The 20,487-nt window shown below is 46.8% G+C and overlaps 1 long non-coding RNA gene across 1 annotated transcript in view; it reads right to left on the bottom strand.

The window, feature by feature from the left end:
* Positions 1-1,342: 1,342 nt before the first annotated feature.
* The window catches only part of LOC113998711, a 74,843-nt gene continuing 55,698 nt past the window's right edge, over positions 1,343-20,487 (bottom strand). Inside the window, exons 12-19 of the long non-coding RNA XR_005565900.1 lie at positions 19,198-19,739; positions 12,342-12,417; positions 11,800-11,843; positions 10,099-10,241; positions 9,258-10,015; positions 8,235-8,420; positions 7,429-7,491; positions 1,343-1,682 (exon numbers count right to left, since the gene is read on the bottom strand). This is a non-coding gene — a long non-coding RNA (uncharacterized LOC113998711). The remainder of the gene's footprint in view (positions 1,683-7,428; positions 7,492-8,234; positions 8,421-9,257; positions 10,016-10,098; positions 10,242-11,799; positions 11,844-12,341; positions 12,418-19,197; positions 19,740-20,487) is intronic.

Genomic DNA, 20,487 nt, shown 5'->3' with positions numbered 1-20,487 from the left:
GCCAACAACCCCTGTTTTCCAGCAGAGATGGGAATGTCAAACCCTTTGGACATGGTTTGATCGTGATCCGTGCCTGGAATTGGGTTGTTACAATAATTTCCTGCTATTATAAGTTGGTTTTTCTTTCAGGAAAACAGGGATATCTCTCAAACAATTCAGATTCCCAAGGTGTGACAGCCCATTGCAGTCAGCAAACTGTCCCCTTTCCAGTGTGGGGGGGCACTGCATGTTCTTTAATGTTAAAAATTAGATAGAATTAAGGAGTCTAAGAAATAACCTGTCGTAGATACATCACAATGCACATTTCTCACGTTCTTTCCTCACAGGGTTACTCCATTTTAGAATCACAGAGTGGTAGAATAACTAGGGTTGGAAAAGCCTTCCAATCAAGGGTGGAGAACACCTTCAAGATCATCAAGCCCAGCCCTTCCCCAACAAGAAGATCACACAAAGCACAATCAAAGCCCTTTTCCACAAAACCAGACTCTCATTTAAACATGCATTAAATACACAAATTACAGCTCCACTTCAGCTTCTCTCTGAAGGACCCAAGTGCAGCAATTCCTAGAAGTGGCCCTTTTCAAATTCCAGAGTGTCAGGCCAGGATATCCCAGAGGATAATTAATATGTTGTTGAATGTATTTTGGGATTTCCACAGCTGTGACACTGCCCTGCCATGGTGAGGGCTCAGGGATGTGTCACTGGAGCCTTGTCAGGTAGGAAAGAAAAAATAGAGGCCAAAGGCCCCAGGCAGGAGAAATAAGGTCAAAAATAGGCTGGTGGGGTTGTCTCCTTGGAAAATTATGAATTATGAATAAAAAATCTGAATTCTGGATGGAATGGGGGGGGATTCCCAAAGTAGGAATGTGCTGCCAGGAAGGGAGACTGGAAGAGAGCTGGAGAGGGACTTGGGATAAGGGATGGAGGGACAGGACACAGGGAATGGCTTCCCACTGCCAGAGGGCAGGGATAGGTGGGATATTGGGAAGGAATTGCTGTCTGGGAGGGTGGGGAGGGGCTGGAATAGAATTCCCAGAGAAGCTGTGGCTGCCCCTGGATCCCTGGAAGTGTCCAAGGCCAGGTTGGAGCCACCTGGGCTGGTGGGAGGTGTCCCTGCCCATGGCAGGGGGTGGAACAAGATGCTCTTCGAGGTCTCTTCCAACCCCAACCATTCCATGATTCCATGTCTTTCCTGGGATTCCCAAACCCTCCTTGCAGCAGGAGAGGATGGAATTGTCTGTGGTGACTCCTCTCCTTGTAACACTTGGGCAAACCCAGAGCCCTTGGTTCTTCTCCAGCCCAAACTTCAGCACTTTTGGAGAAGCTTCTCCACAAAAAAAAAAAAAAAAAAAGCCTGGAAAAAGGCAAACATCTCATTATTCTGGATTAAATCCTTCTGCCCTCCTGCTCCAGACCCTGCTCATAAAATATCCTAAAAGGTGATGGATTCCAGCTCTCTCCAGGAAGGGAATTAGCAGCAAATGCTGCCCAAGGGAGCAGCTTTGGGGTTATTTCTGGAAGTTAAAATCCTTCCAGGCAGCTGGAAATGCTGAATTATTTGTCTTGCAGCTGGAAATGCTGAATTATTTGTCTTGCAGCTGGAAATGCTGAATTATTTGTCTCATCGACGTCCCCGAGGTGCGAAAGGAAACAGCAGAGAATTATGATGGGAAACTCAGCTCCTGGGGAATGACAGAGAGGAAATAATGAGAGAATTTTATCCGTAGATATTCCTGAAAAATGGGGCTGAATAAAGCAGGAACTGCTCGTGTTGCACATTCTTATCCCTCTGACCCACTGTTAAATCAATTTAAAAAAAAAAAACAAAGAAAAAATAAAAGTGTTTTTTAAGAGGTTTGGGTTTGAAGAACTGGGGGAGAAAAATTTCTTCCCTTGACCCCGTTTCCAGCAGGGTACTCCCTCCAGATGTTGAGGAAAACCACTGTAGTGTGTGTATATATATATATATATATATATATATATTCCATAATATATTTATGGCATTGGCTTCTCAATAATTGAAAAGGTTAGGCGTTTTGAGTGAAAGTGTGCACTCAAATCAAGCAAAAAACCAAACAGCTAAAAGGTAATAATTTTCTATTTATATTAAAAATGCAGGGGGTTTTATTCCCTTTTTATTACAGCAGCGCTTGCAAATCACTGTAGAGCAGGAAAATCCACTTGTGTGAGGCTTTCCACTGAAATGGAACGTGATGGCCCAGGAATTGAAAGGGTTTTTTATTGGAAACAACCTCAGCATTTCTTCCCTCTGCTCCTCAGCAGAGAGGGGTTTTTTTCCAGCATTTAACGCCACCTCTCATCAAACCTAAAAACCTGCACCCTGACAGCTCTTGGAGGGCACCTGCACCTGGCTTTAGAGGAATCTTTTCATGCAAAACCTCAGAGCAAAGTTCAGGAGTTTAAAACTTTTTTTTTTTTTTTTTTAAATCTTATTAACAAGGGACTGGTTTTATTTACAGAAGGATTTGGGAAACAGGAACTATTTCTGGGTTTTATTTATAAAAAGATTTGGGAAATAGGAACTATTTCTGATTTTTTTTATGAAAGGATTGGGAAACAGGAACTATTTCTGGGTTTTATTTATAGAAGAATTTGGGAAACTAACTATTTCTGGGTTTTATTTATAAAAGAATTTGGGAAACAGGAACTATTTCTGGGTTTTATTATTAAAGGATTTGGGAAACAGGAACTACTTCTGGGTTTTATTTACAGAAAGATTTGGGAAATAGGAACTATTTCTGATTTTTTTTATGAAAGGATTTGGGAAACAGGAACTATTTATGGGTTTTATTATTAAAGGATTTGGGAAACAGGAACTATTTGTAGGTTTTATTTATAAAAAGATTTGGGAAATAGGAACTATTTCTGATTTTTTTTATGAAAGGATTTGGGAAACAGGAACTATTTATGGGTTTTATTATTAAAGGATTTGGGAAACAGGAACTATTTGTAGGTTTTATTTATAAAAAGATTTGGGAAATGGGAACTATTTCTGGGTTTTATTATGAAAGGATCTGGGAAACAGGAACTATTTCCTCCCTTCCTGGACAGGCTGGTGAGAGGCTGTGATGGAACCCAGACAGGACTAAAATGGAAATGAGCTCCAGCAAATCTTTCCTTTTTAATTAGAATAATTGTTTTGCTGCCTTTCTTTACATCCAGCCTATGGGTAAGTAAATTAAAATTAAAGGGGATGTGATTCAAATTGGATTTATTGGGCTCTCTGAGCCACAATTCGGTTTTCATCTTAATTAGAGCTGCAGAGTAAACAAGCAAAATGTGTCATAACGACTTAACACGTTAGGGGGGTGATCAATCTGGTGCTCAGAGAACACTGCCACGATTTAGGGGGGAAAAAAAAGCTTTCTCCCTTTTAATCAGCCATGGATTTGTGGATCTTGATGTCCCAGGAAAAAAACCCAAAGCTGTTTTTTCCCTGGGAAATGGGACAGCCCTGGGTCAGTGTGGATGGTGAGGGGCCAACAGCAGCCTGAGGGGAAATCTAATTTGGGGGATTTTTGTCCCAGTGAACCAGATAATTAACTTCAACAAACCAAAATTAACTTCTTTTCTGGCTGCTGCCAAAATGCAGGAGGGCCAATATCCAGCTTGGATCTCCAGGTTCTCCCTGGGGGAGGCAGGAGCTGGGCTGGGATCTGGGAGCTCAATTCCTTTGGAAGCTGCTGGGAATCAGAGCTGGGATTCACTGGGGCAGGACAGTGGGAATGGTGAGGGGGAAAACCCCTCAGAGGGAGAGGGGAGGTGCTGATTCCCAGGGAGATTTTTGGGGTAAACAGGATCAGGATATCCCTTAAACCTGCATGTCCCTCCCTGGTCACCATGAGGGGCAAACACACTAATTATAATAAATCAAGGAATATAATAATTAATCCTTGTTTTATCCTAATGCTGGACTGGGCACTTTGGGCTGGGATTTATTTCCAGTTCTGCTGGAGGGTTGTGTCAGAGTCAGGGGGAAAAAAGGCCTGAGGGATTCCCTAAAAATTCCCTATAAACTCACTCCAAGCTGGAGGAAGGAACACAGGGTGGAAACAAAGGATCAGGAGGAGCCATAAAATCATGGAATCATTAAGGCTGGAAAAGACCTTTAAGGTCATCAAGTCCAACCATCCACCCAGCACCAGAAAATCATGTCCTAAAGTGCCACATCCACACGTTTTTTAAACTTTTCCAGGGGTTCCGACCTCTCTGACAGTGTCAAAGTGGCAAGGAAGAGATGGAAAAGGGTTGGAATAAGCATTAAAGGCCAGGTCTTCCAGGAGAGAGAGGGGTTTTTAATTTATGAAGTGTTTTATAAAAAAATGAAACGTTAATAAAGCTTGGTTTCAGTTCTATTTGTTGCATTTATTTTCCGTTCTTACAGGGTGAAAAGAAGCAAAAGAGAGAAAAATTGAACAGCAAAAAAAAAAATAAAAGGGACAAAAATGCCAAATCACAGAAAATAAGAAGTTAAGAAACTATTTCTTAAATGCTTGAAACGAAAATGAGAATGGAACTTGACTTTTCTTTTCTGGCACATTAAAAAAAAAGTGATTTTGCAAATGTTAATTTTCTCTGGTAACTCGTTACAGGTGGTTTGTTTTTTCCCCAGCTCTGATCACGTCCCAGAGGACACACAGAGCTGTGCCAGGGAACCAGGGGAGTCAGGAATGTCGAATTTCCCACCTGGTGTGGAAATAAAAAGAAGCTTTTGGACAATTCTAACAAAATAACCACGTCTCGTTATCGAGCACTCGTGTTCTTGGGGAAGGAAATATCATTTTCAAGTGGTACAAACAGAGTTTTTTTCCCCAAAGTACCTCAAAATAAGCATTTTCCAAGAGGTGGCCCCAGAAAACAAGACAGGGAAGTAAAGAATCGTAAAATTCCAGGATGGAATTCCAGGAGGGAGCTGAGCCCAGGGCAGCAATACTGCTGTGGGAAACCTCCTTTTGCTCAGGAACCTTCAGTGAGGGGGGGGAAAAAAAGATCAAAAAATAAAATTTGTCGCTGTCTCTCATGTTGAACACAAAGCACAGCAAAGATACCAATTTTAGGAATAAATAATCATCAAAGAAAAACCAGGAAAACCTGCAATATTTTACAAAGATGAGCAGAGGAGGAAGCTGGTCTGGTAGGAGGTGTCCCTTCAGGGAAGTAGATGATCTTTAACATCCCTTCCAACCCAAACCATCCACGATTCCATGAAAATAACAGGTTAATTTAATATATTCCAGCAGTATCACCATTAATACACCCACAAGCAAGCAGAGCTTATCCCCAAACACCACAGGCTTAACCCCTGGAATGGCATTTTAAGCCAGGATTATCTCTACAAATTTGTAATCAGCCCTGCTGATAATTTGCTGTCTTTACTTTATAAATCTCAAGCAAGGCCATGCAGAGCCCTCCCAGGAGCTCTGATGGGGCTTCTGGCCCAGTGTCCAGAACTCAGGATAACCGGGAATCTTCAGCCTTTACGGAATTGCCTTAAAGTCTGTCCAAAAACCTCATCCAAATTCTGAACCCATCCATCCCCGAATTATTCTGTGTTTTACTGCTGCAGTTTAACTCTCACCCCTGCCATGGAGCATCGTTGCTCTTGTTTAGGAATGCTGTAAGGGAACAATATTTCATCTGATTGTTTCATTTCTTTATGGACTCGCTGTCCATCTGCTCGAGGTGCTGTGAGGATAAAACACAGGCAAGAAAATTCCACGTGCAGACGTGAGCAAAATGCAGCAGTGAAACTCAGGCTAATCCAGAAAAAAGAATAATTCCATTCCCTTTTCCTGTCTGTAACACCCCATATTCACGTTACCACAGGTAATTCCACAAGGAAATAATTCAGATCTTGGAGGTTTTCCCTCTTTTCTTCCCAGAGAAATGCACCCCTTTTCCCTGCTGACTGTTACACCCCATCTTCAGTACCTGGGGCAGGGATGATTCCAAGGGGCCACAGATGATTCCAAAGTGAGCAGGAGCAGCACAAGGGAATAATTTGGATATTGAATTTTTCCTCTCTTTTTCCCAGAGAAATGCACCCCTTTGCCTTTCTGTTCCACCCCATATCCATGTACCTGGGGCCACAGGTAATTCCACAGGCAGCACAAGGAAATAATTCAGATATTGGATTTTTTTCCCCCTCTTTTTCCCAGAGAAACCCCAACGGACACGAAGGGATGAGCAAAATGTATCACGATTTATCAGGTGGAATGAAGGCTCCTGAGACACATGGTCAGCCCTGGAAGCTCCCAGCCTTCCCAAGGGATTGCAGGGCTTGGGGTTCCTCATCCCTGGAGCCAACAGGCAGCATGTGGGGCTGAGACCAGACAAGGGCACTGTAGAAATTGGGTGTTCGTGGCACTTTGGGACCTTAAATTCCAGCTCTGGAGAGTGGATAATTCAGGAATCAGGGCCCAGCTTTAGCATTAATGCACTTCTCAGTCGTGTTCCCCTTGGAAGGCACCACAGAGAGGGGAGCAGATGGAGCAGGATGCTCCAAGAACGGGAAAAAATCTGCTCCTCCCCTGAACAGGGAGCCAGATGAACATCTACCAGTGGGTCTAAACTGCCTTCTGCAGGAAAAAACCTGCACATCCTCCCTCCTGGTGTCCTGCCAGAGGATTTCTGGAGAAGAGAGAAGGTCAGGGATCACCTGAACCCCAAGTTCTCCGGAAGATCTAAAGCTGTTGGAGCGGCCAAAGGAGGGACACGAGGATGGGGAAGGGTCTGGAGGGGCCATGGGAGGAGCAGCTGAGGGCACTTGGATCTGTGTGACAGGGATAGGACCCAGGGAAGGGCTGGAGCTGTGCCAGGGCAGGGTCAGGTTGGATCTCAGGGAAAGGTTCTTCCCCCAGAGGGTGGTTGGCACTGCCCAGGCTGCCCAGGGCAGTGGGCACAGCCCCAAGGCTGCCAGAGCTCCAGGAGGGTTTGGATGATCCTCTGGGGCACAGGGGGGGATTGTTGGGGTGTCCTGGGCAGGGACTGAGGTTGGACTGGGTGGTCCTTGGGGGTCCCTTCCCACTCAGAACGTTCCATGATTCCCTGATCTCCCTGCTTCCAGCAATCAGCTGTTTAAGCCAATTCCAACTCGGCATTTTTAAGTCACCCCTCGGGACCCCCCTGCTGTGAACATGGATAATCCTGCCTGAAAACAGGTCTATTTTGGGAAACCTGCCTTGACAATAAAGCTGGAATTTAATTATTTATTGCACATTCCCCTGCTTTCAGGAGCCCGAGTTTCCCTGGACTCAGCATTTCCAAGGAGAGTCACCAGACCATTCCAGCTTGGGAACAAAGCTGCTTTTCCTCGTGTTTGGAGGGTTTTTTTGCTCTATTTGCTGGGTCAGAGCTGCAGCAGTTTTTGTGCTCAGCAGTGAGAACTGGGCTCGGGGCAAGACTTACCTGGTAAAATGGAGAAGGGTTTATTCCTCCTTTATTCCTCTTTCCAAATCCTTGGGCACGTTGCTGTAAAGAAAAAAAAGGATTATGAGGCTGCAGTGGAGTATTTGCTGTAATTCCTGCCCATACATCACATTCTTTCTCACATTCTTTCCTAACAGGGTTAGAGTCCTGATGGGACTCTCTGGTGCCTTCCTACACTCAGCCATTCACTGTCCCCTCTCCCAGGTTGGTGGCCCTGGGCTGTCCCAGGAGTGGCCACCACCCAAACCTTGCCAGCCTGAGGATGGGAATTGTGCAAAAGTAAAAGGCTGGAAATAATTCAGTTAAAAATGTGATTTTAAAAAATTTTATTTTATTTTTTAAATAATATAAATATAAATTTTATATATATTATTATATATAAATATATAATAATATAAAATATATAATAGATCCCTCTGGGGGGATGGGAAAGGGGTTTAGCCCCAGTATTTTGGTGTGAGGTGCCAGCCTGGGCTCCTTTGGTTCCCAGGGCTGCCAAAATGAGGCAGTTACTGCTGATCCCTAACCCAGAGGTCCAGGAGGGCAGTGAACCGGAATAAAGGGATTATCCTTTTGCTCTGGGATCAGCTTTAGAGGGAGTGAGAGGGGCAGGGAGCACTGCCCTGCTCTCCTGGATGGTGGCCAAGGCGCTGAAAGGCTTCTTGGCACTGTCACTGCATCCAGCACCTCTCCAAAGCCAGGCAGGGATGCACCAGAAACAAGGAGAGTCCTCTCCTCCGGCCCAGACACACATTCCAGCCCGGCACTCAGCCTGGAATGCTCACAAGCCTGGAATGGAAGTGCTTGTCCATCAGCCAGGATTAAATCCCTGTCTCTGACAGGAGGGCTGGGGCTGGAATGGCCACATTTCCTGGCACCGGCTGCTGCTTCTCAGCACAAAACTCCGGGTCCAGACGAGTTCCCAAGGAGCTTTCCAGGGGAGAAGCATCAGTCAGGCTCAGAACATCGGCCTGCAAACAGCAAATATCAGCCAGGAGGAGCACGAGGGGCAAACACGGCATTCCCGCTCCCTGGAATGGGAGTCTCAGTGGCTCCTGAGCGCCCAAATCCGAGCTGCAATCACCCAAATTCCTTCCCTTGCCTTCCCTTGCCTTGCCTTGCCTTGCCTTCCCTTCCCTTCCCAAACCTTCCCAAACCTTCCCTTCCCAAACCTTCCCTTCCCAAACCTTCCCTTCCCAAACCTTCCCTTCCCAAACCTTCCCTTCCCTTCAAAACCTTCCCTTCCCTTCCCAATCCTTCCCTTCCCAACCTCCCTTCCCAAACCTTCCCTTCCCTAACCTTCCCTTCCCTAACCTTCCCTTCCCAAACCTTCCCTTCCCTTCCCTCTCTCATTCCCGCTCCCTGGAATGTCTCAGCACCTCCTGAGCACCCAAACCCGAGCTGCAATCACCCAAATTCCCAAATTCCCTCTCTCATTCCTGCTCCCTGGACTGTCTCAGCACCTCCTGAGCACCCAAACCCAAGCTGCAGTCACCCAAATTCCCAAATTCCCTCCCTTCCCTCTCTCATTCCAGCTCCCTGGAATGTCTCAGCGGCTCCAAACCCGAGCTCCAATCACCCAAATTCATTCCCAAATTCCCTCTCTCATTCCAGCTCCCTGGAATGTCTCAGCTGCTCCTGAGCACCCAAATCCAAGCTGAAATCACCCAAATTCCCAAATTCCCTCCCTTCCCTCTCTCATTCCCGCTCCCTGGAATGTCTCAGCACCCAAATCCGAGCTGCAATCACCCAAATTCCTTTCCTTCCCTCTCTCCCACCCACAGCCAGTTTATCCCCAGCATATTTACCAGGATGTTTATGGAATTCCAGTCCTTCTCTGGAACGTGAGGATTGAAACAGAGCAGAGCGAGTCCAAAACTCCAACCAGTTAAAGCTATAAATGGGAAATATAATTTATATATCTATTATTTATATATAAAAATATATAATTCCCTCCATATAAGAGAGGGAAAGGCCAGTTAAGGAATCTCAGCTCTGCCCAAACACCACCACCACCCCGTGCAATGGAGGAATTCCAGTGTTCCATGAGCACAACCACCTTCCTGAGGGTTTTATTCAGCTCTCCTTTAAAACCTCCGTGTTTTGTTCCACCCTCCCTTTCCCACCTGGAAAACCCACTGAGGGCACGTCCATTTTCCCTGGAAGAAAAGCAATCCCACATTTTGTGACCACTCCGACTCCCAGTATTTTTTATCATTTCCCGCTGTGTGTTTTTCTGTGGGAAACATTTACATGGATATTTAGCACAGTTATTTATTCTGGAGCCCGGAGCAGAGAGAAAGCTGATCTATTTATCTAAAAAAAATTCATTTTCCCAGCTGAGGCCCAGTTTCATAGGAGCAAATCGGTCATTTTATTTATTTAATTTTTCTTCTCAGCAGTTCCCAGGAATGTGAAATGACAAAACAATTCCGAGCACAACAGACCTGTCATTATGCTCCTGCAAGAACTCCTGGCAGGGGGGGACTTGATGGAAATCTGTGCTCGGAGGTGGTTTTGTAATGGCAGAACACCCAAAATTATCCGGAATTTTCCCTGGAATACACTGCGAGTATCCACGGATTGAATCCGGAGTTCTCCCAGAAGAGCCAGAAAATGCTAATTAAAATTCAATAGTTTTTTCATTACCTTCACAAATGCAAATAATCTGCTCTAAACACTTGCAAATAAATGTTATTGATCCTTCTGAGCCAAAGAGCTCCAGCACTGATGGGACTCTCTTCCCACTTCCCACACTCCCAGGTTGGTGCCACCACCCAAACCTTGCCAGCCTGAGGAGGGCAAAGTGTAAAAGTGAAAGGCTGGAAAGATTTCAGTTAAAAATGTGATTTTAAAAAAATTTATTTTATTTTAAAAATATTATATTTATAAATATACATTATATATATTTTTATATATAAATATATAGTATATATATTATATATATCATATATATAATATATAATATATATAATATATTTATATATAAAATATATAATAATCTATAAACGTATAATAATATAAACATTATATATGAATATATAATAAGAAATATAAATATATATAATATATTTAGATAAATAATATAAATATATATGAATATATTTACAATATAAAGATATATTTATATATAAATACATAATAATATCATGTATTAATACACAATAAGATAATATATAATGTATTATATTATATATTATATGTAAATATAAGTTATATATTATATAAAAATATATATTATATATATTACATTGTATATATTATTTTATATTATATTATATATTATTTTATATTAAATATATTATACATAAATATATAATATAAAATATTATATATTCTTATATATATTTATATAAATAAAGAATACATATATAAAATGTAAAAATAATATAAATAATGTTTGACATTGTTTTTAGAGCGCTGAAGTAGAAAGGGAGAATGTCCCTGTAGAAATAGCTGGACTGGCCCTGGGCTGCACAGGGCTCTGCTTCCTGGGAAAAACATGGAATTTAAAAGCTGGATGGTTTTGCACAGAGCACAGACAAAGCGACGGGAGAGCATCCATCACAAACCTGTTTGGAGCAGACTGAAAACAACATTTCAATAAACTGAAAGCCTTAATTTATTTACTTTCCTGTTTGTTATAGAATCCCAGACTGGGTTGGTTGGAAGGGACCTCAAAGCCCACCCAGTGTCACCCCTGCCATGGGCAGGGACACCTTCCACCAGCCCAGGCTGCTCCAACCTGGCCTTGGACACTTCCAGGGATGGGACAAAGGCTGGTGAGCTACAAAAGGTTGGGGAAAGACCAAAAGGAGTCTTACCTTGTTCCAGGAAAAACCTCACAGTGTCCGTGGAGAAAAATTTACAGAAGTAAAGAAAATAGAGCTTCAAAATCAAAATCTGACAATTTTCATGTAGATATTAAAAATTTCTAAATCATGGAAAGATTTATTAAAAAGGCCTGAAAGGTGCTGCTGCCTTGAATGAGCTTGTTCTAATTGAGTGGAGAATTCTGGGTGCCTGCTGGATCTCTGAGGTGTTTCACACAGAATCCCTGAGGTTGGAAGAGCCCTCCCAGCCCATGGATCCCCCCGTGCCCGATGCCCACCTTGTCCCCCAGCCCAGGTTGCTCAGAGCCCCATTTAGAGACAGGCAGCACTCCCAAAAACCTCCCCAGCCATAAACCAAAACACTCCTGAGTTTTAAAATTGCTTTGTGCAAAAATATTGATATGCCCTTCAAAAGTTTCATTTTGCCCACTGTATTTTCTTCTACAGAAACTCCCGTTCCAGGAACACCGGGAAGATGAAGAGAGAAGAAAATGAAGTCCCAGGGGATGACAGGCACCTCTTGGTGTTCAGGAACTCCTCATGACATGGTGTCTTCTTGCACTGATTCGTCCCCAAGGTGCACATTAAAGACAAAATGATGTGAGAATAAAGATATGGATGAATTGTGGAATCCCTGAGGCTGGAAAAGCCCTCCCAGCCCATGGATCCCCCTGTGCCCGATGCCCCCCTTGTCCCCCAGCCCAGAGCACTGAGTGCCACGGCCAGGCCTTCCTGGGACACCTCCAGGGCTGGGCACTCCAAACCTCCCTGGGCAGCCCCTGCCAAGGCCTCACCACCCTTTCCTTCAGGAAATTCCTCCTGATGTCCAACCTGACCCTCCCCTGGCACAGCTGGAGGCCGTTCCCTCTCCTCCTGTCCCTTGTTCCCTGGGAGCAGAGCCCGACCCCCCCCCGGCTCCCCCCTCCTGTCAGGGGGTTGCAGAGCCAGAAGGTCCCCCCTGAGCCTCCTTTGCTCCAGGCTGAGCCCCCCCAGCTCCCTCAGCCCCTCCTGCTGCTCCAGCCCCTTCCCAGCTCCCTTCCCTTCCCAGCACATGCTCACCATCCTCCCAGACTGGAGATGTCCGTGACCCTCAGACATGTTTCTCCTCTGCTTCAAAGCTCAGCTGTGCTCCAGTCTTCCAAAAAAACCAATATATTTCTTCAATTAAAACCTGTTCTGTCCTTCTAAACTGCTTCCCTACGTGTTTCCATCTTGGAAGCAGCAGGTGCACGAGAACAAGCCCGAGCCTATTTTTGTTTCAGAGCAATTCCCACAGGGATGAGGTTCTGCCGGGTAACATTCAGGAATCGTGTCGGTGTGCAGGACCTGCCAGCACAACTAAAGGCTTCGGGAGAACGGGAAGAGCTTTAATTTGACATGAAAACCTCATCAGCACAAAGCACAGCCCAACACCAGCCTTGTTCTTGTTGCACTTGGTAATTCTGGTTACAGTGGACTGAACCTCCTTGTTCAACCTCAGGTCAACCAAGTCGAAAATTAAGTCAGACAAAATGATTTTTTTTTTTTTTAATAATTTACGTCTTTCTGCAACTTTTTTTTTTTTTTTTTTTTTTTTTTTTGCTGCTGGATAGTTCAGGAGAGAACTTGACATAATTAAATGAGAAAAACCAGTTCACTGGGCTCCACTCTCCAAACTAACCCAAGTTATTCTCATGACGACTTCCACAGCTGAGGTACCAACTGGTTTTAAGTGGTTTTATGTGTTTGTTTTTAATAAATAGATATTTAAACCCATATTTGAAATGGAAACTCACTGTCTTGATGAACTCTGCTCCCAGCCCAACCAGGATCACCTAAAGCACCTTGACCTGTGCTGGAAGTTGAGCAGGGTCTTTAGGCCAGCCTAAACCTCCAGGGAGCAGATGGCCAGGGCTCAGGAGCTTGGAATTTTGGGGGGAATAGCCAGTTCTGAGTGAAGCCCCCAGGGCAACCAGTGCATTGGCACCAGTGGAGATTTGACAAATTATCCCACAAAAAGAAGAAACTCTTTTTTTTTTAATGGGTGTTTTCTTATTTAAAATTACATCTTGTTTCTTATTTTTCTTATCTAAAAATACATCTTATTTCTTATTTTTCTGATCTAAAAATACATCTCTATTTGCTAATTTGGGCAGGTGCTGCAGCACTGGAGGTCGTTCCTGGTAGGACAAGAGGAAACGGCCTCAAGTTGTGCCAGGAGAGGTTTAGGTTGGATATTGGGAAAATTCCAACACCAAAAGGGGCTGCCCAGCCCTGGCACAGGGTGGAGTCCCCACCCCTGGAGAGGTTTCAAAGCCCTGTGGATGTGGCACTTGGGGACACGGGGCAGTGGTGGAACTGGCAGTGCTGGGGATGGTTGGACTCCAGGATCTCAGAGGGCTTTTCCAACCTGAACAATTCCCTGATTCTCTGTACTGGGCTGTACTTGCACACCTTGTATCTGGGCAGCTCCAGGGGTCAAATCCAGGGATTCCTGGGTCCTGCCCACCGCCAGAGCTTCTCCTGCTGTCCCCCAGGTGCTGTGGGAAAGGAGGATGTGGGAGTGCAGCTCTGCACAACATCAGGCAGGGGGTGAGGCCACTAAACCAGGCTGAGAAACTGTCCCAGCCGAGCCCTGAAGTGACTCCAGGTGTCTTTGCTTTCCCTCCAGCCAACTAAAAACAGAATAAAATTGTAACTACCCCTGTTGCAAGGAGGGAACCAACCCCTCCAACCACTTCCCCCGGGGGCTTTGTTTGGAATAACACAGTAAAGGCAGCGAGTCCTGCCCGAAAAACAAAGGGCAGGTTGATGGACTGGAGACACTTTCCCCCGTTTAGCAACAGCTGAACCCTCCTTGGAACCGTCTTTTGGGCAGGAAGGGCTGAATTTCCCCTGGAAGCTCCTCCTGAGCTGATGCTGCTCTGCAGCTCCCCCAGGGGAGATCTGTCACCCGGAGGCAGGGATTAGTGGGGATGGATGTGGAACACTCCAGGAGCTCGGGATAATATTGCAGTTTCCCGTGGCAAGTGTTTTCCTGGCTGAATGGCTGCTCCATCCATCCTCCACGGGAGGGAATAAACACAGAGCAGCACAAAGAGAGCACTCAGGTAAGGCAGGCAGCTGTAATTCTTGACTGGCCATCTAAAAAGAACATTTTTTTTTCCTCCTGGAGATGCTGCACTCAAAGAATATGGGCGGAAAATGAGACTTCTGCAAAGACATAAATGCCCCTTCTCAGCTCGGAGCTGAAGGAGGATTCAGAGCCTCGAGATCTCTCCCAAAGCACCGAGGCACTCAGAGAAACTGTGGCTGAAAGTGATAATAAAAAATAAATAAAACAGTAAAAAAATAATAAAAAAAAATAATAATATAAAGAAGCAATTCAGGTGGGCTGAGCTTTGGGCTGGAAGTGAGGGAAGCAAAGCACAGCAAAGCAAAGCAGTTCCAGGAAGGATGAACTGCTGAGAAAATCAACTCCAAGGCACAAAAATCATTTGTAATAAACGAGCAGAGGATTAAAAAAAATAAATATAATGAGTGAAATATAGCAGCACAGAAATTAAGGCAGTTTCCTCTCCCTCTGAACAACCTAAAAAGTGAGTGGATGTGGCACTTCATGGGCACAGAGGGATTGCTCCAAGGTTGGACTTGATGATCTTGGAGGACTTTTTCAGCCTTAATGATTCTGTCAACACTCACAACCAGCTAAAAAAGCACCAGTTGTGCCTTTGCAGGCTTTGGTTTCTCTTCACATCTCATTTTTTGGCTGCTTTCCCCTCAGAAGAGCAGCTCTGGGCCTGTGCCTCTTATTCCACAAGCAAAGCACGTGCCCAGCAGATCCCTCTTCCCTTTCCTCCCCGGGATTTATGGGACTGCATTCCTGCTTTATTGGGAAGTTCATTTCTCCCGGAGGCTGCGGCGCAGGCAGAGCCAACCCAGGCACCTCCCAGCCAGAGGCGGCGGTGGGATCCCTGCCAGACCCACGGGACAATTGGGATGAGGGCCTGGAAGCAAAACGGGGCCTCCCCGTGGAGGTGAAGAGGTTCTGAGCAAAGCCCAGCCAGTCACTAATTGCTGACTAATTGCAGGGCCATGGCAGGGCAGCTTTGGGCCTCCTGCCCTGCCTGGTGTCCTCCTCCTTCAGCAAATCCCAGGGAATTCCCTGCTTAAAGTCGCATCAGCAGCCCCAGGACACGGGATTGGGTTGTGCCCAAGCACAAAGGTTGGTTAAAACCGAGCCCATCTGAAACGGAGCAAGGGCCTAAAGAGATAACTCTGAATACTGATCCGGGGACCCTCCTGCTCAGGAGAATGTCATGTTCAGCTCCAGTGTGCCGGGGCCTGCCCTTTGGCCACAACAACCCCCGGCAGCTCCAGGCTGGGCCAGAGGGGCTGGAGAGCAGCCAGGCAGGAAGGGAGCTGGGAGTGGGGATGGACAGGGAGCTGAACAGGAGCCCCAGTGTGCCCAGGGGGACAAGAGGGCCAATGGAGCCTGGCCTGGCTCAGGAACAGGGTGGCCAACAGGGCCAGGGAAGGGATTCCTGCCCTGGACTCAGCGCTGGGGAGGCCACCCCTGGAGTGCTGTGTCCAGTTCTGGGCCCTCAGCTCAGGAAGGCCCTGGAGGGGCTGGAGCAGGGCCAGAGGAGAGCAACGAGGCTGGGGAAGGGACTGGAGCACAAGTGCTGGGAGGAGAGGCTGAGGGAGCTGGGGGGGCTCAGCCTGGAGAAGAGGAGGCTCAGGGGAGACCTCCTCACTCTCTGCAACTCCCTGCCAGGAGGGGGGAGCCGGGGGGGGTTGGTCTCTTTTCCCAGGTAACTCTCAGCAAGACAAGAGGGCTGGGTCTGCAGCTGGGCCAGGGGAGGGGGAGGTTGGAGATCAGGAAGAATTTCTTTGCAGAGAGGGTGCTGAGCCCTTGGAATGGGCTGCCCAGGGAAGGGGGGGATTCTCCGTCCCTGGAGGTGTTTAAGGACAGACTGGATGTGGCATCAGTGCCATGGGCTGGGAACCACGGCGGGGTTGGATCAAGGGTTGGACTGGATGATCTCGGAGGTCCCTTCCAACCCGGCTGATTCTGGGATTCTGTGATAATGTACTGCTTAGCTAGAGACAGAAACCAGGGCTTAGGGATTAGATGGTACCATCCACCAAAAGAATGCTCACACACCTACATAAATAAAGACAGGGTAAGAACACAAATAGATAAGGGGAGAAATAGGGGCTTAAGTCCAAAAGTCTTGCAAAATTCACCATAAAGTCAGCGAAAATCACGAAAGTTGAAAAGTTCAGCTGAGGAAGAAGAGTGAAAATACGACCCCGTGAGGCTGAAGAAACAGGCATCTCCATGGGGCTGCTGGCCAGGAAGTGCTGGATTGGAAAGGGATTGGAAAGACATGGAATCATGGAATTGTTTGGGTTGGAAAGGACCTTAAAGCCCATCCAGTGCCATCCCTTCCACAGGCAGGGACACCTTCCACCAGCCCAGGTTGCTCCAAGCCCCGTCCAGCCTGGCCTTGGACACTTCCAGGGATCCAGGGGCAGCCACAGCTTCTCTGGGAAACCTGTTACCACCAAACATCACCCCAAAAAGACGACTCCACACCAGACTCCACCTGTTATGAATATTATAACTAGATGTTGCAATTATATGAATATGTATGCGAAAATGTCGTAATCCCTCACAGAAATTGTATATAAACCTGTCTTTTCACTGAAAAGGCAGAGCAAGTCTTGTGTGGTGTGAACCACCTTGCTCTCCAACGCTGCCTAAATAAATCCCTTGCTGTTTAAAGGCTAAATTCTGTCTCTAAACAGAATTAGGAATTTAGGGAGTAGCAAGGCTGGATTCAGTGCCTGGAGTCAGGCCAAGGAGCCACGTGGCTCTGGGTGCCTGTGCTGGTCCACAGGCAACAACCCAGAGCTTTTCTGCCCATAAACCTTCAGCATTTCCTTGATTGATTCAGTTCTTTACACCTTGGGCTCCCCCCAACCAACCCCTCCCGTTCTGCTCACTCATCTCAGGTGCACGACACCCACGGGAGGGGCTTGGTGTGGCTGAGTTTAGATATTGATTTTTTTGGGGGGTACATAAATCTGAACCCTGCCAGAAATGGCAGATTTCCTGCAGCCCAGAGCTGGGGCAGAGTCCAGAGGGGCTCCTGTTGCTCTCCCTGCTCCAGGGGTTGACACATGGAAAGAGCAGCTTTGCTATTTGAGGATGGGAGGGCAGGCAATTCCTGGGATTTGTTGCTCTCCCTCTCCCCTTCCCACTCAATTATCCGTGTTCAGTACAAATGTGTCCCTGTACGGCACCAAAAGTTTAGGAAACGTTCTGGTTGAGAGCAGGAAATCACACAGGGCTGTAGCTCATCTTGGAGATAAAAAGGGATGCTCAGGGAACAGAACAGCTCCTGCCCTTCCCCGGGTTACTCATCCCACTTCCAACAGCTCCTTGAGAGGCAGAGAATTCCCTCTTGCCAGTAAACTTATCCAGTTTCCAGATTCACAATGAACTGGAGCTCAGGCAAAGAAAACATGAATAAATACCCCAAATATTCTGTAAATCTGAGGTCCTAATTCCTGGTGAGTTCTGTGCTCCTGGCACAGAATCCATGTGCTCCTTCTCTCCTTTCCTGGTGTGGGATGGGACTGGGGCTCTGACCAAGGAAGGACTGGCCAAGGGCAGCTGGTGGCCAACAATTCCAGCCTTTTCCTGACTGTGCTGTACAAAAAAATCCTCTCTGTGGAGAGACAGTGCTGATGCAAACCACGTAGGAAGGGCAGTAACCTTGACTTTAAAATTTATAGAGAGTCTGCTCAGTGATTTTGAGGTGAAAATGGCATTTGAACACACTTCACACGGGCACTGAAGCGCTGTGGGGGTGAGAGGAGCTGCAGGACGTGCCCTGTTTGCTCAGGTCACACAGGGTGGGTTCTGAGAGACCACAGGACCCATCAACAAACTTCATTTTTCTCCCCCAGAAAGTTGTGAAATCTGATGAGCAGCAAAGCACATTTACACTGGTAAGAATGAGACCACAGGAAAATGGAAAACCAAAAAGCGATGTGCTGACGTTGTCACAGAATCATGGAATATCCTGAGCTGGGAGGGACCCACAGGGATCATCCAGTCCAAGCCCTGGCCCTGCCCAGGACACCCCAACAATCCCCCCCTGTGCCCCAGAGGATCATCCAAACCCTCCTGGAGCTCTGGCAGCCTTGGGGCTGTGCCCACTGCCCTGGGCAGCCTGGGCAGTGCCAACCACCCTCGGGGGAAGAACCTTGTCCTCAGATCCAACCTGACCCTGCCCTGGCACAGCTCCAGCCCTTCCCTGGGTCCTGTCAGTGGCCACAGGGAGCAGAGACTGGAGTTGCCCCTCGGGAGGAGCTGCAGCCCCTGGTGAGCTCCAACCTCAGACTCCTGCAGCTCAACAAACCAAGTGAGCTCAGACGGCTCCTCCTCCAGACCCATCACCATCTCTGCAGCCCTCCTTTGGTAGTTCTTTAATACCTTTATATCTTTCTTATATTATCCCAGAATCCCTGAGGCTGGAAAAGCCCTCCCAGCCCATGGATCCTCCCTGTGCCCGATGCCCACCTTGTCCCCCAGCCCAGAGCACTGAGTGCCACGGCCAGGCCTTCCTGGGACACCTCCAGGGCTGGGCACTCCAAACCTCCCTGGGCAGCCCCTGCCAAGGCCTCACCACCCTTTCCAGCAGGAAATTCCTCCTCCTGTCCCACCTGAGCCTCCCCTGGCACAGCCGGAGGCCGTTCCCTCTCCTCCTGTCACTCTTCTGTACAATTACCCAATTAACTGGTTCTCCTTTAGATCCCAGCTCCTTGGATCATCCCCCATGCCATGGGTGATGATGGATCCATAAACCCCTGCCCTCAGCTCTGTGTTTTTGGGGAATATTCTCCAACATGGGATTCCTACCTTAAGCAGCAGCTTTGTGTCCAGACGTGGCACCTGGGGAATGTTGCAGGACACACCAGTGAAGCCATTTGGGAGGGATATCCTGAATAATCCCAATGGGATTGGCATTTTCCAACTGCTCCAGCTGTTTCAGCATTTAGGGAAAGAGCCACCTGAGCCATCCATGGAGCCCCTCTGGATGTGGGATGGAACACCAGTGGTTGAATGTCACATCCTGGCACGGAAATTCCTTGTCCCAGGCAGCAGGACACGTTCCCCTGTCACATCCACGGAAATTCCTTGTCCCAGGCAGCAGGACACGTTCCCCTGTCACATCCACGGAAATTCCTTGTCCCAGGCAGCAGGACACGTCCCCCTGTCACATCCGTGCTGTGCTGGGGGGGCTGGAAAAGGAAAACGGGATCCTGCAGGATATCAGGGCTCAGAGCTCCACACAGGCTCCCCAGCAGGGCTGTCAGGGGCAGGAATTCCGTGCTGCTCCATGGAAAACACGAGTGCTCTGCTGAATTCAGGCAGGGAAACTCCTGAAGTCCTACAGCTCACTGGAAAACACAATAAAATGGTGCTTAGGAAAGGGAACAGAACCAGGGGCTCATTTTTGGAACATTCCTGGAACACCCTTATGCTTCTTTAAAGAAATGCTGCAGACATCCAGAGGTAAAACTTCAAGCAGCGGATTGGCCGGGATTTGGTCAATAATGACTTATTAGGTTGCTTTTAATCTCCATTCTTTACCCATTTACTAGTCTTTTCTTAAATAAATAATTATAGAAGTTACAATTAGTTAATAATAATTACATAAGTTACAATATATGTAAGTTAATACCCACTAACTTTAGTGGGAGTTGGATTTGGGCTTCTCCACATCTTCCCTCTCCAGGGTCACAGTGACTTATATTAAGAAGGGGAATAGTGTGGCCAAGCTGATTCCTTTGGAATTCAGACATTTAATCTTCTGCACTGTGTAAAACAAGGCAAATTCAGGAATCTCTGGCCTTTTCCTGCTGGATGTCCCCATAATTTCTGCTGGGCTGGTTCAAATGTCTCAGTTCAGCACAGAATTATTCAGTTTAATTGCAGTTCCCTGGTAAATTTACTGAGGTCACCTGGGTGAGAATCTGTCTCTGGCTCCTCTGGTGAGGATGGGATCTGCATTCCAAGCTCATGGGAGGCAGGAATTTCTCCCCAATTTCTGCAAGGAATGCAGAAAAAAGCCCATGCCTGGGAATCTGGGGAGACTTTGGGGACCAAGTGTAGCAGAAGTGACTGGGCTGGAAAATAAAAATATCC

Source organism: Pipra filicauda, unplaced genomic scaffold (assembly GCF_003945595.2).
Source record: "Pipra filicauda isolate LSUMZ 115617 unplaced genomic scaffold, ASM394559v2 scaffold571_size334496_pilon, whole genome shotgun sequence".
In the NCBI taxonomy this organism is placed as follows: domain Eukaryota; kingdom Metazoa; phylum Chordata; class Aves; order Passeriformes; family Pipridae; genus Pipra; species Pipra filicauda.
Note: the sequence above shows the minus strand (reverse complement) of the source record. Positions and strands in the feature narration are given on the sequence as shown.